This window comes from Arachis stenosperma, chromosome 4, assembly GCF_014773155.1.
Source record: "Arachis stenosperma cultivar V10309 chromosome 4, arast.V10309.gnm1.PFL2, whole genome shotgun sequence".
NCBI classification, from domain to species: Eukaryota; Viridiplantae; Streptophyta; class Magnoliopsida; order Fabales; family Fabaceae; genus Arachis; species Arachis stenosperma.
In genome coordinates, this window is record NC_080380.1 from 86818092 (window position 1) to 86841376 (window position 23285).

Sequence of the window (23285 nt, forward strand, 5' to 3'; positions counted from 1 at the left end):
CTTTGTTTGACTCTGTACTGAGAGAAGCTTTTCATGCTTCCTATCCATTGTTAAAGAAGAAGATCCTTGAGCCTTAAACACAAGGTAGTCCCCATTCAATTGAAGGACTAATTCTCCTCGGTTAACATCTATCACAGCTCTTGCTGTGGCTAGGAAAGGTCTTCCAAGGATGATGCATTCATCTTCCTCCTTCCTAGTGTCTAAGATTATGAAATCAGCAGGGATGTAAAGGCCTTCAACCTTTACCAACACGTCCTCTACCAATCCATAAGCTTGTCTTACTGACTTGTCTTCCATTTGTAATGTGAATAAGGCAGGCTGTACCTCAACGATCCCCAGCTTCTCCATTACAGAGAGTGGCATAAGATTTATGCCTGACCCTAGGTCACACAGAGCTTTCTCAAAGGTCATGGTGCCTATGGTACAGGGTATTATGAATTTGCCAGGATCTTGTCTCTTTTGAGGTAAAGTTTGCTGAACCCAGGTATCTAGTTCACTAATGAGCAAGGGAGGTTCACCTTCCCAAGTCTCATTACCAAATAACTTGGCATTCAACTTCATGATAGCTCCTAGATATTGAGCAACATGCTCTCCAGTACATCTTCATCCTCTTCAGAGGAAGAATAGTCTTCAGAGCTCATGAATGGCAGAAGGAGGTTTAATGGGATCTCTATGGTCTCTATATGAGCCTCAGATTCCCTTGGGTCCTCAATAGGGAACTCCTTCTTGCTTGAGAGACGTCCCATGAGGTACTCCTCTTTGGGATTCACGTCCTCTCCTTCCTCTCTAGGTTCGGCCATGTTGATTATATCAATGGCCTTGCACTTTCTTTTTGGATTCTCTTCAGTATTGCTTGGGAGAGTACTAGGAGGAGTTTCAGTGATTTTCTTACTCAGCTGGCCCACTTGTGCCTTTAGATTTCTGATGGAGGACCTTGTTTCATTCATGAAACTTAAGGTGGCCTTAGACAGATCAGAGACTAAATTTGCTAAGTTAGAGGTATTCTGTTCATAATTCTCTGTCTGTTGCTGAGAAGATGATGGATAAGGCTTGATATTGCTAAGCCTATTTCTTCCACCATTATTAAAGCCTTGTTGAGGCTTTTGTTGATCCTTCCATGAGAAATTTGGATGATTTCTCCATGATGAATTATAGGTGTTTCCATAAGGTTCACCCATATAATTTACCTCTGCCATTGTAGGGTTTTCAGGATCATAAGCTTCTTCTTCAGAAGATGCCTCTTTAGTGCTATTGGATGCATTGTGCCATCCATTCAGACTTTGAAAAATCATGTTGACTTGATGAGTCAACACTTTGTTCTGAGCCAGTATGGCATTCAGAGTATCAATTTCAAGAACTCCCTTCCTTTGAGGCATCCCATTATTCACGGAATTCCTCTCAGAAGTGTACATAAACTGGTTATTTGCAACCATGTCAATAAGTTCTTGAGCTTTTGCAGGCATTTTCTTTAGGTGAATGGATCCACCTGCAGAATGGTCCAGTGACATCTTAGAGAACTCAGACAGACCATAATAAAATATATCTATCATGGTCTATTCTGAAAACATGTCAGAAGGACATCTTTTGGTCATCTGCTTGTATCTTTCCCAAGCTTCATAGAGGAATTCACCATCTTTTTGTTTGAAGGTTTGAACATCCACTCTAAGCTTGCTCAGCTTTTGAGGAGGAAAGAACTTAGCCAAGAAGGCCGTAACTAGCTTATCCCAAGAGTCCCAGCTATCTTTAGGTTGAGAGTCCAACCATGCTCTAGCTCTGTCTCTTACAGTAAAAGGGAAAAGCATGAGCCTGTAGACTTCAGGATCTACTCCATTAGTCTTAACAGTCTCACAGATCTGCAAGAACTCAGTTAAGAACTGGTAGGGATCTTCTGATGGAAGTCCATGAAACTTGTAGTTCTGTTGTATTAGAGCAACTAATTGAGGTTTCAGCTCAAAATCGTTTGCTCCAATGGCAGGAATTGAGATGCTTCTTCCATCAAACTTGGAAGTAGGTGTAGTATAATCACCAAGCATCCTTCTTGCATTATTGTTGTTGGGTTCGGCTGCCATCTCCTTTTCTTGTTCGAAAATTTCAGCAAGGTTGTCTCTGGATTGTTGTAATTTAGCTTCTCTTAGTTTCCTCTTCAGAGTCCTTTCAGGTTCTGGATCAGCTTCAACAAGAATGCCTTTTTCCTTGTTCCTGCTCATATGAGAAAGAAGAGAATAGAAAATGAAGAGGAATTCTCTATGTCACAGTAAAGAGGTTCCTTATTATTAGTAGAAGAATAAAGGGAATAAGAGTGAAGAAGAATGGAGAATCCAAACACAAGGGTGAGGATAGAGGCAGTGATTTGAGATGAAGAGAAGTGTTAGTGAATAAATAAATAAATAGAAGAAGATGAGAGAGAGAGAATTCAAAAATTAATTTTGAAAAGGAGTTAATGATTTTCGAAAATTAAAGGTGAGATAGAATTAAAATTAAAATTTAAAACAATTTGTTAATTTAAAAAGAATTTTGAAAAAGGGATGAGATATTTTCGAAAATTAGAGAGGAAAAAGTAGTTAGGTGGTTTTGAAAAAGATAAGAAACAAACAAAATGTTAATTAGTTAGTTGAAAAAGATATTAAAATCTAATTTGAAAAGATAAGAAGATAAGAAGTTAGATAAGATATTTTGAAATCAAATTTTTGAAAAAGATAAAATTTTCAAAAAGATATGATATAAAAGATAAGATAAGATAGATTTAATTTTTAAAATTAAAATTAATTACTTGACTAACAAGAAACCGAAAGATATGATTCTAGAATTTAAAGATTAAACCTTTCTTAACAAAAAAGTAACAAACTTCAAAATTTTGAATCAATCACATTAATTGTTAGTGTAATTTTCGAAAATCATGAAATAATATTAAGAAAAAGATTTTTGAAAAATATTTTTAAAATTTTCAAAAATAAATAAAAAATGAAAAAGATTTGATTTTTTTTTGAAAAAGTTTTGAAAAGATAAGATTTTTAAAATTGAAATTTTAACTTGACTAACAAGAAACAACTTATTTTAAAAAAGATTTTGACTAAGTCAACCCAAAATTTCGAATTTTTGAGAGAAATAAGGAAAAGATATTTTTTTATTTTTGAATTTTTAATGATGAGAGAGAAAAACACAAATATGACCCAAAACATGAAAATTTTGGATCAAAACACATGATGCATGCAAGAACACTATGAATGTCAAGATGAACACCAAGAACACTTTGAAGATCATGATGAACATCAAGAACATATTTTTGAAAAATTTTTGATGCAAAGAAAACATGCAAGACACCAAACTTAGAAATCTTTAATGCTTGGACACCATGAATGCAAAAATGCATATGAAAAACAATAAAAGAAACAAAACAAGAAAACATCAAGATCAAACAAGAAGACTTACCAGGAACAACTTGAAGATCATGAAGAACACTATGAATGCATGAATTTTCGAAAAATGCAAAAAAAATTTTAAAACATGCAATTGACACCAAACTTAAAAATTGACACTAAACTCAAACAAGAAACACAAAATATTTTTAATAAGAATTCCAGGAATCTTTCAATATTAGCCTAAAGCTCCAATCGAAGGGTTGGGCATGGCTTAATAGCCAACCAGCTTTAGAAGATATAAATTAGGCATGTAACAACTGATATTCCAATTAACTTGCCTCTATGCTGATGGTTTTGAAGCCTCAATCCAATTGAGTTAGACATGGCTTTATAGCCAGCCAAGCTTCAACATACTTTATGAAACACTAGAATTCATTCTTAAAAATTTTGAATATTTTTTCGAAAACAAAGAAAAAATTTTGAAAAATATTTTTGAAAACTTTTTGAAAAGAAAAATAAAAAGAAAATTACCTAATCTGAGCAACAAGACGAACTGTCAGTTGTCCATCCTCGAACAATCCCCGGCATTGGAGCCAAAAACTTGGTGCACAAAATTGTGATCATCAACAATGGCGCCAATAAACTTGGTAGCACTCTCAAACGTGAATCACACTTAGTCACAACTCCGCACAACTAACCAGCAAGTGCACTGGGTCGTCCAAGTAATACCTTACGTGAGTAAGGGTCGATCCCAGGGAGATTTTTGGTATGAAGCAAGCTATGGTCATCTTGTAAATCTCAGTTAGGCGGATAATAAATGTTATGGAGTTTTTGAATAGTAAAATAAAGCAGAAAATAAAGATAGAGTTACTCATGTAATTCAATGGTGGGAATTTCAGATAAGTGTATGGAAATGCTTGTCCCTGTTGGATCGCTGCTTTCCTACTGCCTTCCTTCAATCCTTCTTATTCCTTTCCATGGCAAGCTGTATGTAGGGCATCACCGTTGTCAATGGCTACATCCCATCCTCTCAGTTAAAAAGGTCCAAATGCTCTGTCACAATGGAAGTAAGTAATTGATGCAGAAATCCACTTCCGGGGCCCACTTGGTGTGTGCTTGGGCTGAGCTTGAGCTTTACATGTGCAAAGGCTTCTTTTGGAGTTGAACGCCAAGTTGTAACGTGTTCTTGGCATTCAACTCTGGTTCGTGACGTGTTTCTGACGTTTGACTCCAGAATGCAGCATGAAAGTGGCGTTGAGCGCCAGTTTACGTCGTCTAATCACGAATAAAGTATGGACTATTATGTAGTGTTGGAAAGCTCTGGATGTCTACTTTCCAACGCCGTTGAGAGCGCGCCATTTAAGGTTATGTAGCTCCAGAAAATCCATTTCGAGTGCAGGGAGGTCATATTCCAACAGCATCAGCAGTCCTTTGTCAGCATCCTTATCATAGTTTTGCTCAGGTCCCTCAATTTCAGCCAGAAATTACCTGAAATCACAAAAAAACACACAAACTCATAGTAAAGTCCAGAAATATGAATTTAGCATAAAAACTAATGAAAACATCCCTAAAATTAGCTAGATCCTACTAAAAACTACCTAAACACAATGCCAAAAAGCGCATAAATTATCCGCTCATCAACCTTCCCACACTTAAATAATAGCATCGTCCTCGATGCTCAATCAAGCAGGGTGTGAAGAAGTGTCACCTTCGAAAGGGTGTGCTGTAGGTGTCTCTGTGGTGGCCTGAGGGTCTACTTGCTGTAGTGGAGGCTCTGTCTGTAGAGGGACCTATGGATCGGCTGGCTAGATCTGCTGAGGCTCCTTATGGTGTGGTGCAATCTGATCGGGTCCTGCCTGCTCAGCGTCGGCTCGTGCCTATTCCTCCTGGTCATTCGCCTCCTCCTCAGATGGCTCTGATGGTGTGTCAGGCTCGGAGGGGATGTCATGGTGGCCGGACTGGATCATTAACTTCAAATGTCCATAGCGGCGCTTGCTGCGATGCTCAGACTACTCATATCACCGCTGGTTGTGGCATTCTATCTGGTCTAGGCACTCGAATAGGCGGTGCACAAGGTGGTAAATGGGCTCTGAAGCAGGTGGAGGTGCTATGGTGGTGGCTGGTGTAGTAGGTGTTGAAGGGGCAGCAGAAGATATGGCTGCTTCTACGGAGGCAGTGAGAAAGGGTGGTCTGTAGCCCAAAGCCTCGAACATCCTGCTGTGTGGGATAGTCTTCTTGCAGTTGGCCACAGGTGGCTTTTCATCCGCAAGCTCCCAGGGCACCTCGGCTCAGCGGCCCATTTGAGTAATCAAATAAGGGAAGGGCAGAGTGCCTCTAACATGGACTTTAGCCATGGAATGCCTGATGAATCGAGGAAGGTACAGGTCCTTGCCTTCCATCACGCACCAGATAAGAGTAATCATGGCAGCTGGCACCTCCATCTCGTGAGTGCTTGGCATTACATAGTTGCTCAAAATTTGCTGCCATAGGCGAGCCTCATCATTCAGATAAATGATTTTTATGCCTTTTGGGTTTACTGTTGACTTACCCGTAACCCATGGGGCAGCTGGGTCAATGGATATGGTTCACTTCACTGTATCCCAATCAAATTGCATAAATCTCATCTCTTCCTCAGGCTTCTGATAACCATCTGGCTGATCAAATTTAGGCATGAACTGGAGGATATCTTCAATTGCCTCCTCAGTGACTAGAATTTGTTTGCCTCTGAGCTGTACTGCATACAAGGTTGTCTTGTAATAGTTACAATAGAATTTGTGGACCTAGGATGCATTAACTTCCGTTAAGTCCCTCTCCAGAAAGAACCAGCCTCTCTGTTTTATTTGTTCTGTAGTGTAAGGTTGTAATTCAGCTGGAATACAGATGGTCTTTTCCAAGTATAGGTGCCTTTTAGTCCTGAAGACATCATATTTGACTTCACAGTAACGATTTACGAACTTGATCAGATCAGTGGCAGGCACTAGTTGATCTACTTTTTCCTGCGGAGAAAAGTTCTTCTCACGCCAGGAATCAGCACGTAGGATATCTAATAGGGCGGTAGATGATTCTCCTCTCTTTCTTTTACTCATGCTTGTTGTAGGTTTGCCTTTCCCCTTTGGATCAGACATCCTGAAAAATAGAAGTTTCAAGATACAAGTTATCAACTCAAAGCAAAAAAATAGGAAGGCAAATAGGATTCAAGCAATATAAGCATAGAGGGGCAAAATAGGGGTTAAAAGAGCAATATAAACATGTAGTGAGTTAAATATATGTAAAATTTTGGATTGTATGCAAGCTAAAAGTCAGAGATTAAAATTCACAATCCAAAATCTATGATATGCGGAATTCTTGTTAATCAGGAACAACAATAATCATGCCTTGAAATGGTTTGAAAGTAGTTAGTTGAAAACAAAAAGGGAAGTTAGAAAGTTAGTGCAGTTAAGAGTTAAAAAGTGAAGTTAAAGTAAGTGGCATGGTGATGTGGTTCCAAGTTAACAAAAATTGCACAAACTTGAATAACAAGTAACTCACATTCAAGAAGAGATTGCAATTTATTGATGATAAATCATATAAATAAAAGAAATGCAAAATTAAAATAAAATCATCAATAATGTGAGTTAGCTAATAAGGGAACCAGAAAGAATGAGAATGCTTGCCCATTTATCCATGAATTGGCTCGGTTGAAACCAATTATTGCAAAATTTGAAAATGCCAAAGCCAATTATGAATGAGAGATTAGTGAAACAAGTTGTGAAAAAAATCGGGCAGCACTTTGGCTAAAAATTGGACGTTCATGGGTAATAAATAGCAGCAGAAAGCAGTTCATATGATGATAAAGTAATGCAGAAAAGAGTAACCAATAATAAGGCATATGAATTCAGGATAAACAAACTCAATTTGTAGCAAGGAATGCAATTCAGGTTGAATAGTATAACAACAGCATTAAACAGTAAAGAACAGCATATGAATAGCATTATCATCACAACAGTTTCAAAATTGCGAAACGGAGAAAATAAGTAGTAAGAACGGCGCAATTATCAGGCCTAAATCCACTAACCAAATCCTAAAAACCTAACCACCTAAAATCCACTACAATCATGCATCTCTAACTATCCTAATTTGAACAGAATATGAAAAAAATATGCAACTAATTAACGAACTAGGAAAGGAATCAGTGTGCAGCGGAACATGGTGGGCGCAGTAACAGAAATATGAGACAGAGAGATGGTGGTGGTATGGTGATGGTGGCGGTGCTGGGAGGCGGCAGGGCAATGGTCCTTGTTGGAGGCAGGGCGGCGATTCGATGGGTGGGGAAAGAAAGAGGGTTATGGAGGGGAGAAGAGAAGAAGGGGGTGATGAGGGTGAGGGTTGTGGGGCTCGTGGTGGCCGGTGGTGGCGGCGGCGCTGGTTCAGCCGTGGTGGAGGAAAGGGCAGTGAGGAGAAAAGGAAGTGAAAGGGGGAAAGAGGAGAAGGAAAAGAGGAGAAGAAAGAAGGGTGTGGGGGACGGGCGGCGGCTACTCCGGTGGGAGGTGATGGTGGGTTGCAGCGGCTCTGGGGGTAACGCAGGAGAGGAGAGTGCAGAGGGGAAGGTGGAGGGAAAATGTTGATGCTGGGAGTTAGGATTTCGCGTGGAATGGGTTAAGTGGATTCAAATCCACGCGGACGCGTAGATTATGCGAGAGCATGGGTGGGGCGAAAGTGCAACGACGCGAAAGCATCATTGATGCTAACGCGTGGGTAGGGGTGGGTGGAAATGACACGGCTGTGTGAGGCACGCGGTCGCGTCAACTAGAATCGTGCCAAATGCACGAAACTAGTGTCGTTCTGGCGCAACCTTCTGTTTCAATTGAGGGGGCAATAATCTCCACATGACGCGTACGCATCGCCCACGCTTTCGCGTGGTGTGTGTTAAGTGAAAGTGACTCGTTCGCGTCATTGACGCGAACGCATGGCCCAAATTGTGCCTAACGTATACCAGCCGCATGATTCCAGCCCAACTTCTTGGGTGTTGGATTTTGACGTCGATTTTGAGTAGACGCCCACGCGTGGCCTACGCACACGTGTGGTAAGGCCCCCATTTTTTTATGCAAAATGCAACATGCAATGCTGATGTGGATGTTATGAATAATTTCAAGTTCAATAAAATAAAATAAAACTAAAAAAAACAAACAAAACGAAATAAAATTAAAATTGAAAAAGGTACGATCATACCATGATGGGTTGTCTCCCACCTAGCACTTTTAGTTAAAGTCCTTAAGTTGGACAACTGATGAGTTTCTTGTTATGGTGGCTTATGCTTGAACTCATCCAGAAATCTCCACCACTGTTTGCAATTCCAATAGCCTCTGGGATCCCAAACTAGGCGCAGAAAGCCTTCAAGCAAGTTAAAGCAAGTGACAAGGCCCCAAGAGTATTGATTGCTTGGCTGAATTCTGGGGTCCCAAATCTTGCCTTTGCACCCGGCTTCTTGTTGAGCAATATTGTTCCATCTGGGTGGCAAGCAGTCTGAATTCTCACTGAAGCGGCCAAACAACATCCTAGACCCATTTAATTAAACTTGATACCAATCTTTACACTTCAAATTGATGTGTGGAACCTCATTGAATCTTGCATACTAGCTCTAGGTACGAACCATTTCCCTTTTACTCTTGAAGCTGCAAAGAGCTCTAAGCTGGCCATCTGTTTCAAGCAAACCATATTCAAGTGGAAAAGTAAAGATAAAGGCTAAGGATTTTACCCACATGAAGTTTGTATTGGGTGGTAATGGCCTTGGGGTAGGTGTTTCCAGTGATCTTGCAAGCTCTACTCCCTTGTGTTCTTCTATGAATTCTTCCACTTCTTTGCAAACTTCTTCAACTGCAACCACGTCTTGATCCAAGTTTTTGATTTCTTCCTCATCACTCAAGTCATAAGTTGGAGGTTAGGAAAAATCTACCTCAATATTATCTTCGCATTCACTTGGGAAAGATTCTTCTATCTCAAAGAATTCACTTGCGAATGCAAGTTCATTACTAGGAGAACTTGATTCATGATTATCAATATCAAGGAAATTCGCTTCTTGAGTTGTTCCGTCCAGTTCTTCATAGGATACCTGCTTTGGGGGTTGTGCACTATCCTCCGTAGCATCAATGGCAAATTTATTGACGGAATTCTCCACAATTCTAGATTCCCATGGAGGCTCAGCATCTCCTAATTCTTCAACCAATTCTTCTTCGTTGGTAATTTTGGCTTCCTCCACTTGTTCGAGTACAAAGTCATGCTCTTTACTGTCCGTCGGAGTTTCCAATATCTCCTTCATGCTATGTTCTTCATTAGATTGTCCACATGAAGCCATGGGGGTTCCTTGAGTGTCCGAACATCGGGAAGGTAATCGATTGATCGCTTGCCTCAATTGATGAAAGGTTGCATGAAATTTTTCCACTGTTTCCTTGAGACGCTCCTTTGATTCTTGGGTCAATGGATATGGACATGGTGCATAGGGCAGTGGTGGTTCTTGGGAGTAATTGGATTGGAATTGGTGTGGATAAGGGTTAGGGTCATAAGGAGGTGAATGGTTGTAGTTGGCTTGTGAGTATGGTGGTTCAGAGTTATGTTGAGGAGGGGGTTCATAAACATATGGCGGGGCATGTTGGTAACTACAAGGGGGTCCACCATATCTATCATCTTGGTACACTCCTCGGAATGGCTCTTGACTATAGTAATTGGGTGGAGGTAGTCTGTCACGAAGGGGTCCACCATTACTATTGTCTTGGTATGCATTGTAGAATGGTCGGTGTCCATGGTATTTTGGAAAGTGTTGTTGCCGAAAGGGTTGATCAGATCCTCGTGGCTCCTTCCATATTTGATTGTTTCGACCTTGATGCATGTTCCTGTTATAGCTTCCAATCCTTGCAACAATGTTGGAACCAAACTTAAAGCCAGAGGGGTGAGAACTCATAGTAGCTAATTAAAATTAAAAACAGAAATAAAAACAAAAATAAATAAACAAGCAAAAGAAAAATATTTACAATAACCAAAACTAAGGCACACAGTTGCAATTCCCCAGCAACGGTGCCATTTTTGACAATTAGATTCTTGCTAGTATAGAATTCATAGAAATATAATCGCATTGTAAGTATAATTTCTAAACCAACAAAGAATCCTTTCGGACAAAAGTTTTGGTTGTCACTTAAGCAAACCCAATAAAATTTATAACTGAAGTATTTAAACCTCGGTCGTATCTCAAGGAATTGCAGGGAAGTATGATTTATTATTGGTTATGGAAAAAAAAGGTATATTTTTGGGTTTTTTGAAATAGAGAATGAGTAATTTAAATGGCAAGAAAAATAAATTAATAATTATAAAAACTCTTGGCAAGGTATGAGAACTGGAAATCCCATCCTAGTTATCCTTATCAGGTGTGATGAGAATTGTTTGTTGCTCCCACTTAGTTAACCCTTACTAAATAAAGGAAAGTCAAGTGGACTAATCAACTTGATTCCTCAAGTCCTAGTCAACTCCTATGGAAAGATTAGCTTTAGAGGGATCCAAATCAATCAGCAATTTCCAATTCTCAATCAACCACTGAGTTTGACAACTCAAGTGTTACCAATTACTTGACCAAAGCCAAAAGTGGAAAAATCTAAATTATTTATATCATAAATAGAAGAAAGCAATCATAAATCTGAAATACCTCAAATTGCATTAAATAGAATATTCAAATCTAACATGAAGAGTTCATAAGCCAATTTGGCAACATAAGTAATTAACAAGTAAAAGCATTAGAGTAAATAAAAGTAGAAGAGAAACATAAATTAAAGGAACATTGAACCTGGAATTTGGAGAAGAAGTAAACCTAATCTAAGAGAAATCCTAATCCTAAACCTAAGAGAGAGGAGAGAGCCTCTCTCTCTAAAAACTACATCTAAAATCTAAAATTATGAATTTGAATGTTGTATCCATGTTGTTCATTGAATGAATGGATTCCCCCACTTTATAACCTTTAATCTGTGTTTTCTGGGCTTGGATTTGGGCCGAAAAGGAGTCCAAAAATTGCTGGGGGCGTTTTCTGTAATTTTCTGCACGTGGTGTCCGTCATGAGTGCGCGTGGGTCACGCATACGCATAATTTGGAAGTTTTCCTTGTCATGCGTACTCGTCAGTCAGGTGTACACGTGATGAGCGGATAATTTATATGCTTTTCGGCATTGTTTTTAGTGTATTTTTAGTATGTTTTAGTTAGTTTTTATTATATTTTTTATTATTTTTAGTTAAAATTCACTTTTCTGGACTTTACTATGAGTTTGTGTGTTTTTTTGTGATTTCAGGTATTTTTTGGCTGAAATTGAGGGACATGAGCAAAAATCCGATTCAGAGGCTGAAAAGGACTGCATATGCTGTTAGATTCTGACCTCCCTGCACTCGAAGTGGATTTTCTGGAGCTACAGAAGCCCAATTGGCACGCTTTCAACTGCGTTGGAAAGTATACATCCTGAGCTTTACAATAATGTAAAATAGTTCATACTTTGCCCAAGATTTGATGGCCCAAACTGGCATTCCAAATCAGCTCAAAACTGCCCGGCGTTAAACGTCGGAACTGGCACAAGAATGGGAGTTAAACGCCCAAACTGGCACAAAAGTTGGCGTTTAACTCCAAGAAAAGTCTCTACATATGAAAGCTTCAATGCTCAGCCCAAGCACACACCAAGTGGGCCCGGAAGTGGATTTTTATGTCATTTACTCATTTCTGTAAACCCTAGGCTACTAGTTCTCTACAAATAGGACCTTTTGCTATTGTATTTTCATCTTTCAATCTTAGAAATATTTTGATCATGTTTTTATGATTGAACCCTCTTTGGGAGGCTGGCCATTCGGCCATGCCTAGACCTTGTTCTTATGTATTTTCAACGGTGGAGTTTCTACACACCATAGATTAAGGTGTGGAGCTCTGCTGTACCTCGAGTATTAATGCAATTACAATTGTTCTTCTATTCAATTCAGCTTATTCTTGTTCCACGATACTCATTCGCACCCAAGAACATGATGAATGTGATGATTATGTGACGCTCATCATCATTCTCACTTATGAACGCGTGCCTGACAACCACTTCCATTCTACAAGCAAACAAGGCTTGAATGTTTATCTCTTGGATTCCTTAATCAGAATCTTCATGGTATAAGCTAGAATTGATGGCGGCATTCAAGAGAATCCGGAAGGTCTAAACCTTGTCTGTGGTATTCTGAGTAGGATTCAATGATTGAATGACTGTGACGAGCTTCAAACTCCTGAAGGCTGGGCGTTAGTGACAGACGCAAAAGAATCAATGAATTCTACTCCAACCTGATTGAGAACCGACAGATGATTAGCCGTGCTGTGACAGAGCGCGTTGAACATTTTCACTGAGAGGACGGGACTGTAGCCACTGACAACAGTGATGCCCAACATACAGCTTGCCATGGAAAGGAGTAAGAAGGATTGGATGAAGACAGTAGGAAAGCAGAGAGACGGAAGGGACAAAGCATCTCCATACGCTTATCTGAAATTCTCACCAATGAATTACATAAGTATCTCTATCCTCATTTTATGTTTTATTCATAAATCATCCATAACCATTTGAATCTGCCTGACTGAGATTTACAAGATGACCATAGCTTGCTTCATAGCAACAATCTCCGTGGGATTGACCCTTACTCGCATAAGGTTTATTACTTGGACGACCCAGTGCACTTGCTGGTTAGTTGTGCAAAGTTGTGATAAAGAGTTGAGATTGCAATTGAGCGTACCATGTTGATGGCGCCATTGATGATCACAATTTCGTGCACCAAGTTTTTGGCGCCGTTGCCGGGGATTGTCTTGAGTTTGGACAACTGACGGTTCATCTTGTTGCTTAGATTAGGTATTTTTCTTCAGAGTTCTTAAGAATGAATTCTAGTGTTTCAAGGTGATGTTCTTATCATCACCAAAGCTGATTGATTCTCATCAATTTAGCTCTTAAATGTAATGTCCTGCTGAAGCTTGGCTAGCCATGTCTAATTCCTTTAGACTAAAGCTTTAGACTAACATTGCATGATTCCTGGAATTCTCATTAAGAATTTTGATATCTTTATTTTCTTTTCCACTTAATTTTCAAAAAATCCAAAAAATTATAAAATCATAAAAACCAAAAATATTTTTGTTTCTTGTTGAGTCTAGTGTCTCATTTTAAGTTTGGTGTCAGTTGCATGTTTCTTTTCTTCTTGCATTTTTCGAATTCATTCATGTGTCTTCATTGATCTTCAAGTTGTTCTTGATGATTTCCTTGCTCTGATCTTTAAATTCTCTTGACTTGAGTGTTTTGTTGTTTCTCATATGCATTCTCATTTTGTTAGTGTCAGTAGTATACAAACTTCTAAGTTTGGTGTCTTGCATGCATTGTTTATTTGGTCTTAGTTGCATTTTGATTATTCCTCATTATTAAAAAAAATCCAAAAACTTTTGTAATTTGTGTCTTTTCAAGTCAATAATACAGAAAATTGAAGATTCAGAACATTCAGCAGAGGAATTACACAGAAAAAGCTGGGCGTTCAAAACGCCCAGTGAAGAAGGAAAACTGGCGTTTAAACGCCAGCCAGGGTGCCTGGCTGGGTGTTTAACGCCCAAAAGGGTAGTGTTTTGGGCGTTAAACGCCAGAATGGATACCATTCTGGGTGTTTAACGCCAGGATGGCACAAGAGGGAAGATTTTGTTTTTAATGCAAATTTTTTTTAAGTTTTCAAAATTTTTTCAAAACCAAATCTTTTTCAAATCATATCTTTTCAATCAGATATTTTCAAAATCAATTTCTTTCCATTTTCAAAAATACTTGCAAACAATTAATGATTTGATTCAACATTTCAAGTATGTTGCCTTTTCTGTTGAGAAAGGTTTAATGTCTGAATCATATCTTTCTTGTTAGGCAAGTCATTAATTTTTAAAATCAAATCTTTTTAAATTGTTTTTCAAATCATATATTCTCAATCATATCTTTTAATCACATCTTTTTCAAAATAGTTTTGAATCATATCTTTTTGATTTCTAATTTCAAAATCTTTTTCAAAAATCACTTGATTTCTTTTCCAATCTTTGTTTTCGAAAATCAATTAGTATTTTTCAAAATGTTTTTAAAATATTTTTAATTTATTTTCGAAAATTTCTTCCCCTCTTCTCACATCCTTCTATTTATGGACTAACACTCCTCCTCAATGCACAATTCGAACTCCATCTTTCTTGATAAGTTTGAATTCTTCTACCTCTTCTTTCTACTCCTCTGACACCTCAAGGAATCTCTATACTATGACATAGAGGATTCCATATTTTCTTGTTTTCTTCTCTTTCATATGAGCAGGAGCAAAGACAAAAGCATTATTGTTGAGGCTGACCCTGAACCTGAAAGAACCTTGAAGCGAAAGCTAAGAGAAGCTAAAGCACAACTCTCTGTAGAGGACCTAACAGAAATATTCAAAGAAGAAGACATGGCATCCGAAAACAACAACAATGCCAACAATGCAAGGAAGGTGCTGGGTGACTTTACTGCACCTACTCCCAACTTCTATGGGAGAAGCATCTCTATCCCTGCCATTGGAGCAAACAACTTTGAGCTTAAGCCTCAATTAGTTTCTCTAATGCAACAGAATTGCAAGTTCCATGGACTTTGATTGGAAGATCCTCATCAGTTTTTAGCTGAATTCTTGAAAATCTGTGACACTGTCAAGACTAATGGGATTAACCCTGAGGTCTACAGACTTATGCTATTCCCTTTTGCTGTAAGAGACAGAGCTAGGATATGGTTGGACTCACAACCTAAAGAAAGCCTGAACTCTTGGGAAAAGCTAGTCAATGCCTTCTTGGCAAAGTTCTTTCCACCTCAAAAATTGAGTAAGCTTAGAGTGGAAGTCCAAACCTTCAGATAGAAGGAAGGTGAATCCCTCTATGAAGCTTGGGAAAGATACAAACAATTAATCAGAAAGTGTCCTTCTGACATGCTTTCTGAATGGAGCATCATAGGTATCTTCTATGATGGTCTGTCTGAACTGTACAAGATGTCATTGGACAGCTCTGCTGGAGGATCTCTTCATCTGAAGAAGACGCCTGCAGAAGCTCAAGAACTGATTGAAATGGTTGCAAATAACCAATTCATGTACACTTCTGAAAGGAATCCTGTGAACAATGGGACGAATCAGAAGAAAGGAGTTCTTGAGATTGATACTCTGAATGCCATACTGGCTCAGAACAAAATATTAACTCAGCAAGTCAATATGATTTCTCAAAGTCTGTCTGGAATGCAAGCTGCACCAGGCAGTACTAAGGACGCTTCATCTGAAGAAGAAGCTTATGATCCTGAGAACCCTTCAATGGAAGAGGTGAATTACATGGGAGAACCCTATGGAAACACCTATAATCCTTCATGGAGAAATCATCCAAATCTCTCATGGAAGGATCAACAGAGACCTCAACAAGGTTTCAACAACAATAATGGTGGAAGAAACAGGTTTAGCAATGGCAAGCCTTTTCCATCATCTTTCTGTAACAGACAGAGAATTCTAAGCAGAACCACTCTGACTTAGCAACCATAGTCTCTGATCTAATCAAAATCACTCAAAGTTTCATGACTGAAACAAGGTCCTCCATTAGGAATTTGGAGGCTCAAGTGGGTCAGCTGAGTAAGAAAGTTACTGAACTCCCTCCTAGCACTCTTCCAAGCAATACAGAAGAGAATCCAAAAAGAGAATGCAAGGTCATTAACATGACCCACATGGCCAAATTTGGAGAGGAGGAAGAGGCAGTGAGCGCCACTGAGGAAGACCTCAATGGACGTCCACTGGCCTCCAATGAGTTCCCTAATGAGGAACCATGGGAATATGAGGCTCATAATGAGACCATAGAGATTCCATTGGATATACTTTTGCCATTCATGAGCTCGGATGAGTGTTCTTCCTCTGAAGAGGATGAATATGTCATTGAAGAGCAAGTTGCTACATACCTTGGAGTAATCATGAAGCTAAATGACAAGTTATTTGGTAATGAGACTTGGGAGGATGAACCCCCTTTGCTCACCAAAGAACTGGATGACTTGACTAGGCAGAGATTACCTCAAAAGAGGCAGGACCCTGGGAAGTTCTCAATACCTTGTACCATAGGCACTATAACCTTTAAGAAGGCTCTGTGTGACTTAGGGTCAAGCATAAACCTTATGCCTCTCTCTGTAATGGAGAAGCTAGGGATCTTTGAGGTGCAAGCTGCAAGAATCTCACTAGAGATGGCAGACAATTCAAGAAAACAAGCTTATGGACTTGTAGATGATGTTTTGGTGAAGGTTGAAGACCATTACATCCCTGCTGATTTCATAGTCCTAGAGACTGAGAAGTGCATGGATGAATCTATCATCCTTGGTAGACCCTTCCTAGCCACAGCAAAGGCTGTGATTGATGTTGACAGAGGAGAATTGATCATTCAAGTGAATGAAGAATCCTTTGTGTTTAAGGCTCAAGGATATCCCTCTGTTACCATGGAGAGGAAGCATAAAGAGCTTCTCTCAAAACAGAGTCAAACAAAGCCCCCACAGTCAAACTCTAAGTTTGGTGTTGGGAGGCCACAACCAACTTCTACGTTTGGTGTTGAACCCCCACATTCAAACTCTAAGTTTGGTGTTGGGAGGTTCCAACATTGCTTTGAGTATCTGTAAGGCTCCATGAGAGCCCACTGTCAAGCTACTGACATTAAAGAAGCGCTTGTTGGGAGGCAACCCAATGTTATATTTATCTATTTTCCTTTGTTATTTTATGTTTTCTGTAGGTTGATGATCATGGAAAGTCACAAAATCAATTGAAAAAGCAAAAATAGAATGAAAAATAGAAAGAAAAATGGCACACCCTGGAGGAAAACCTTGTTGGCGTTTAAACGCCAGTAAGGGCAGCAAATGGGCGTTTAACGCCCAGTCTGGCATCATTCTGGGCGTTTAACGCCAGAAAGGGGCACCAGACTGGCGTTAAACGCCAGGAAAGGGCAAGAAGCTGGCGTTAAACGCCAGAAATGGGCACCAGCCCGGCGTTTAACGCCAGAATTGGCATAGAGAGCATTTTTGCTCGCCACTTGGTGCAGGGATGAATTTTTCTTGACACCTCAGGATCTGTGGACCCCACAGGATCCCCACCTACCCCACCACTCCCTCTCTTCTTCACCCATTCACCAATCACAAAAACCCCTCACCTATCAAATCCCACTATTCTCTTCACCACTCACATCCATCCTTCATAAAACCCCACCTACCTCACCATTCAAATTCAAACCACTTTTCCTCCCAAACCCACCTATAATGGCCGAACCATACACCCCCTCTCCATTCCTATATAAACCCATCTTCACTCCTTCATTTTCACACAACCTAAACACTACTTTTCCCCCTTGGCCGAACCATAAAGCCACCTCCATCTCCTCTATTTCTTCTTCTTCTACTCTCTTCTTCCTTCTTTTGCTTGAGGACGAGCAAACCTTCTAAGTTTGGTGTGGTAAAAGCATTGCTTTTTGTTTTTCCATAACCATTTATGGCAACTAAGGCCAGAGAAACCTCTAGAAAGAGGAAAGGGAAGGCAAAAGCTTCCACCTCCGAGTCATGGGAGATGGAGAGATTCATCTCAAGGGTGCATCAAGACCACTTCTATGAAGTTGTGGCCATGAAGAAGGTGATCCCCGAGGTCCCTTTCAAACTCAAAAAGAGTGAATATCCGGAGATCCGACATGAGATCCGAAGAAGAGGTTGGGAAGTTCTTACCAATCCCATTCAACAAGTCAGAATCTTAATGGTTCAAGAGTTCTATGCCAATGCATGGATTACCAAGAACCATGATCAAAGTGTGAACCCGGACCCAAAGAATTGGCTTACAATGGTCCGGGGGAAATGCTTAGATTTTAGTCCGGAAAATGTAAGGTTGGCATTCAACTTGCCCATGATGCAAGGAGATGAACACCCTTACACTAGAAAAGTCAACTTTGATCAAAGGTTGGACCAAGTCCTCATAGACATTTGTGAAGAGGGCGCTCAATGGAAGAGAGATTCAAGAGGGAAGCCGGTTCAACTGAGAAGGCATGACCTCAAGCCCGTGGCTAGGGGATGGTTGGAGTTTATCCAACGCTCAATCATTCTCACTAGCAACCGGTCCGAAGTTACTATAGACCGGGCCATCATGATTCATAGCATCATGATTGGAGAGAAAGTAGAAGTCATGAGGTTATAGCCCAAGAACTTTATAAGGTGGCGGACAAGTCCTCTACCTTGGCAAGGTTAGCCTTTCCTCATCTCATTTGTCACCTCTGTTATTCAGTTGGAATTGACATAGAGGGAGACGTCTACATTGATGAGGACAAGCCCATCACTAAGAAAAGGATGGAGCAAACAAGAGATCCCACTCATCATGAAATCCCTGAGATACCTCAAGGGATGCACTTTCCTCCACAAAACTATTGGGATCAAATCAACACCTCCCTAGGAGAATTGAGTTCCAACATGGGACAACTAAGGGTGGAGAACCAAGAACATTCCGTCCTCCTCCATGAAATTAGAGAAGATCAAAGAATCATGAGAGAGGAGCAACAAAGGCAAGGAAGAGACATAGAGGAGCTCAAGCACTCCACAAGATCTTCAAGAGGAAGAACAAGCCGCCATCATTAAGGTGGACCCGTTCTTTAATCTCCTTGTTCTTTATTTTTCTGTTTTTTCGAAAAATCATGCTTATGTTTATCTATGTTTGTGTCTTATGATCATTAGTGTCTTAGTGTTTATGCCTTAAAGTTATGAATGTCCTATGAATCCATCACCTTTCTTAAATGAAAAATGTTCTTAAATGAAAAAGAGAAGAATTGCATGAATTTTGAATTTTATAACAGATTAATTATTTTGATGTGGTGGCAATACTTTTGGTTTCTGAATGTATGCTTGAACAGTGCATAAGTCTTTTGAATTTGTTGTTCATGAATGTTGGCTCTTGAAAGAATGATGAAAAAGGAGACATGTTACTGAGGATCTGAAAAATCATAAAAATGATTATTGGAGCAAGAAAAAGTAGTGAATGCAAAAAAAAAAAGAGAAAAAAACGAAAAAAATAGAGAAAAAGAGAAAGAAAAAGAAAAAAATAAAGTTGTGATCCAAGGCAAAAAAAGTGTGCTTAAGAACCCTGGACACCTCTAATTGGGGACTCTAGCAAAGCTGAGTCACAATCTAAAAAGGTTCACCCAATTATGTGTCTGTGGCATGTATGTATCCGGTGGTAATACTGGAAGACAGAGTGCTTTGGGCCACGGCCAAGACTCATAAAGTATTTGTGTTCAAGATTCATCATACTTAACTAGGAGAATCAATAACACTATATGGATTCTGAGTTCCTATAGAAGCCAATCATTCTGAATTTCAAAGGATAGAGTGAGATGCCAAAACTGTTCAGAGGCAAAAAGCTAAAAGCCCCGCTCATCTAATTAATAGATCATCATAGATGTTTTTGGAATTCATTGCATATTCTCTTCTTTTTATCTTATTTGATTTTCAGTTGCTTGGGGACAAGCAACAATTTATGTTTGGTGTTGTGATGAGCGGATAATTTATACGCTTTTTGGCATTGTTTTTAGTGTGTTTTTAGTATGTTTTAGTTAGTTTTTATTATATTTTTATTAGTTTTTAGTTAAAATTTACTTTTCTGGACTTTACTATGAGTTTGTGTGTTTTTCTGTGATTTCAGGTATTTTCTGGCTGAAATTGAGGGACATGAGCAAAAATCTGATTTAGAGGCTGAAAAGGACTGCAGATGCTGTTGGATTCTGACCTCCCTGCACTCGAAGTGGATTTTCTGGAGCTACAGAAATCTAATTGGCGCGCTCTCAACTGCGTTAAAAAGTAGTCATCCTGGGCTTTCCAGCGATGTATAATAGTCCATACTTTGTCCAAGATTTGATGGTCCAAACCGGCGTTTCAAATCAGCTCAAAACTGCCCGGCGTTAAACGCTGGAACTGGCACAAGAATGGGAGTTAAACGCCCAAACTGGCACAAAAGCTGGCGTTTAACTCCAAGAAAAGTCTCTACACATGAAAGCTTAAATGCTCAGTCCAAGCACACACCAAGTGGGCCCGGAAGTGGATTTTTATGTCATTTACTCATTTTTGTAAACCCTAGGCTACTAGTTCTCTACAAATAGGACCTTTTGCTATTGTATTTTCATCTTTCAATCTTAGAAATCTTTTGATCATGTTTTTATGATTGAACCCTCTTTAGGAGGCTGGCCATTCGGCCATGCCTAGACCTTGTTCTTATGTATTTTCAACGGTGGAGTTTCTACACACCATAGATTAAGGTGTGGAGCTCTGCTGTACCTCGAGTATTAATGCAATTACAATTGTTCTTCTATTCAATTCAGCTTATTCTTGTTCTAAGATACTCATTCGCACCCAAGAACATGATGAATGTGATGATTATGTGACGCTCATCATCATTCTCACTTATGAACGCGTGCCTGACAACCACTCCCGTTCTACAAGCAAACAAGGCTTAAATGTTTATCTCTTGGATTCCTTAATCAGAATCTTCGTGGTATAAGCTAGAATTGATGGCGGTATTCAAGAGAATCCGGAAGGTCTAAACCTTGTCTATGGTATTCTGAGTAGGATTCAATGATTGAATGATTGTGACGAGCTTCAAACTCCTGAAGGCTAGGCGTTAGTGACAGACGCAAAAGAATCAATGAATTCTACTCCAACCTGATTGAGAACCGACAGATGATTAGCCGTGCTGTGATAGAGCGCGTTGAACATTTTCACTGAGAGGACGGGACTGTAGCCACTGACAACGGTGATGCCCAACATACAGCTTGCCATGGAAAGGAGTAAGAAGGATTGGATGAAGACAGTAGGAAAGCAGAGAGACGGAAGGGACAAAGCATCTCCATACGCTTATCTGAAATTCTCACCAATGAATTACATAAGTATCTCTATCCTCATTTTATGTTTTATTCATAAATCATCCATAACCATTTGAATCTTCCTGACTGAGATTTACAAGATGACCATAGCTTGCTTCATACCAACAATCTCCGTGGGATCGACCCTTACTCGCGTAAGGTTTATTACTTGGACGACCTAGTGCACTTGCTGGTTAGTTGTGCAAAGTTGTGATAAAGAGTCGATTGCAATTGAGCGTACCATGTTGATGGCGCCATTGATGATCACAATTTCGTGCACTGTCGCGTCGCTCGTGCTTTGCGCTAGGCATGCGTCCCCGTCATCCGCGCGTGCGCGTCGCTTGGGCTCTGCGCGAGTCACGCGTCCGCGTCGTCCATGCGTGCGCGTCGCTGCCATTTCCTTCAAAACTTCATTTTCGCGCGTTCCTTCCACTTTTGTATGTTTCCTTTCTGTTCGCTAAGCCATTCCTGCCTTATAAAGCCTGAAAGTACTCAACACACGGATCACAGAATCGAATGGTAATAAAGGATAATTAAAATTAGTAATTTTATGGTCATGGAAACATATTTTCACATATATTAAGGAATATGGAAGGAATTGTAAAACCATACAGTTTAGATGAATAAGTGAGCAAAGACTTGATAGAAACCACTTAATTGAGCATAAGAAATATCATAAAATAGTGGTTTATCACGAAACAAATCACTCACCTCACTTAATCACACTAAAAAAAATGCATAAAGCACTAAAAAAAAATTTTCATCAAAAGTTATGTTAATGGTCTCACCAAATTTAAATTAGATTTGATCTTAATAGATTAGATCAGATTTAATTTAAATTTAAAATTTCTAAAAATACTACTAAGCAAATCAGAACTAAAAAAATCTTCTAACTAACTCTAACGGCAAAACAAACCAAGAAAAAGGCCTAAAATTTGAAAATTAATGATTAATTATGCCTCCAACTTGAATTTGGAAAGTATTATTGGGCTTCATGCTTTCCTGAGTTAGCCCAAAGAGCCTTATGAGCTACCGCCATTTCAGCACCACTGTTTTTGAGATGAACTTTTGTTCTCTTTGATGTCCAAGGTCGGCATGGTATAATTCTTCTAGTATTCAAATCCTTGAATATCACAGGATTACCATTCTGCCCCCTTGTCTCTAACATGACGAAAATGCCTTCCTGAGCACGTATCATCGTCTCCCTCTTCAAAAAGATTCGTCCTCGAATCTGGAATGAAAAGCTCTTTTTTATAATCACTATCATAATACTCAATCATTTTTTACTCTTTTTTTGCAAACACTGACTTTAAGATAGAATAATTGCATAAACAAAATTAAATAAGAGTTTTTTTGTGCACTCTAAGGTGAATTTACAAAAATGAAAGAGAAAAAACCAAAGAGACTAAACAAGACCCATGGAACACGTAGATAAATAAGAATTTAACAACGACCTATAACTGGTACCAGATGATAACAAATTATTAGAATAAAGGATAAAAGGATAGGAAAAAAATGGAGAAAAAACGCAACAAAAAAGACAGCGGAAACATAAAAGGATAGATAAGGAGTTTCCCTACTCACTACTAGAAAACTAGTTATTACAGATGGATATTTCCGACAAATTTTATCCCACAGAAATACAAACAGAATTGAGAGGGATTTTTTGTCGGAAAACAAAAAAATGAATTAGCATAAATTATAGATGGAAAAGAGAATCCGTCGATAATTCTGTTAGAAAAATTAATTTTTTTCGTTGGAAATGGTTACAGACGGAAAATCCGTCTGTAATTAAATGGACAAAATGCTGCAATTTTATTAAATTATTAAAGATGAAAATCTATCTGTAATTTAAAATTTTCCGTCGAAAATATTAAAATAAAGTTTTGGGAATCACGTTCTTCTCTCCGTTTCAGTTCCCACTTCCGTGCCTCTACGCTCATCCCTCTAAATGCTCCATCGGTGGCGCTATCAGCCTTGCACCGCCATTGCACC

General features: G+C 39.2%; 1 non-coding gene across 1 annotated transcript; it reads left to right on the forward strand.

Moving 5' to 3' along the window:
* Positions 1–1566: 1566 nt before the first annotated feature.
* LOC130977242 (small nucleolar RNA R71) lies at positions 1567–1670 on the forward strand. Its single transcript, XR_009084943.1, has one exon. It is a non-coding gene; the product is annotated as a small nucleolar RNA R71 (small nucleolar RNA).
* Positions 1671–23285: the final 21615 nt, after the last annotated feature.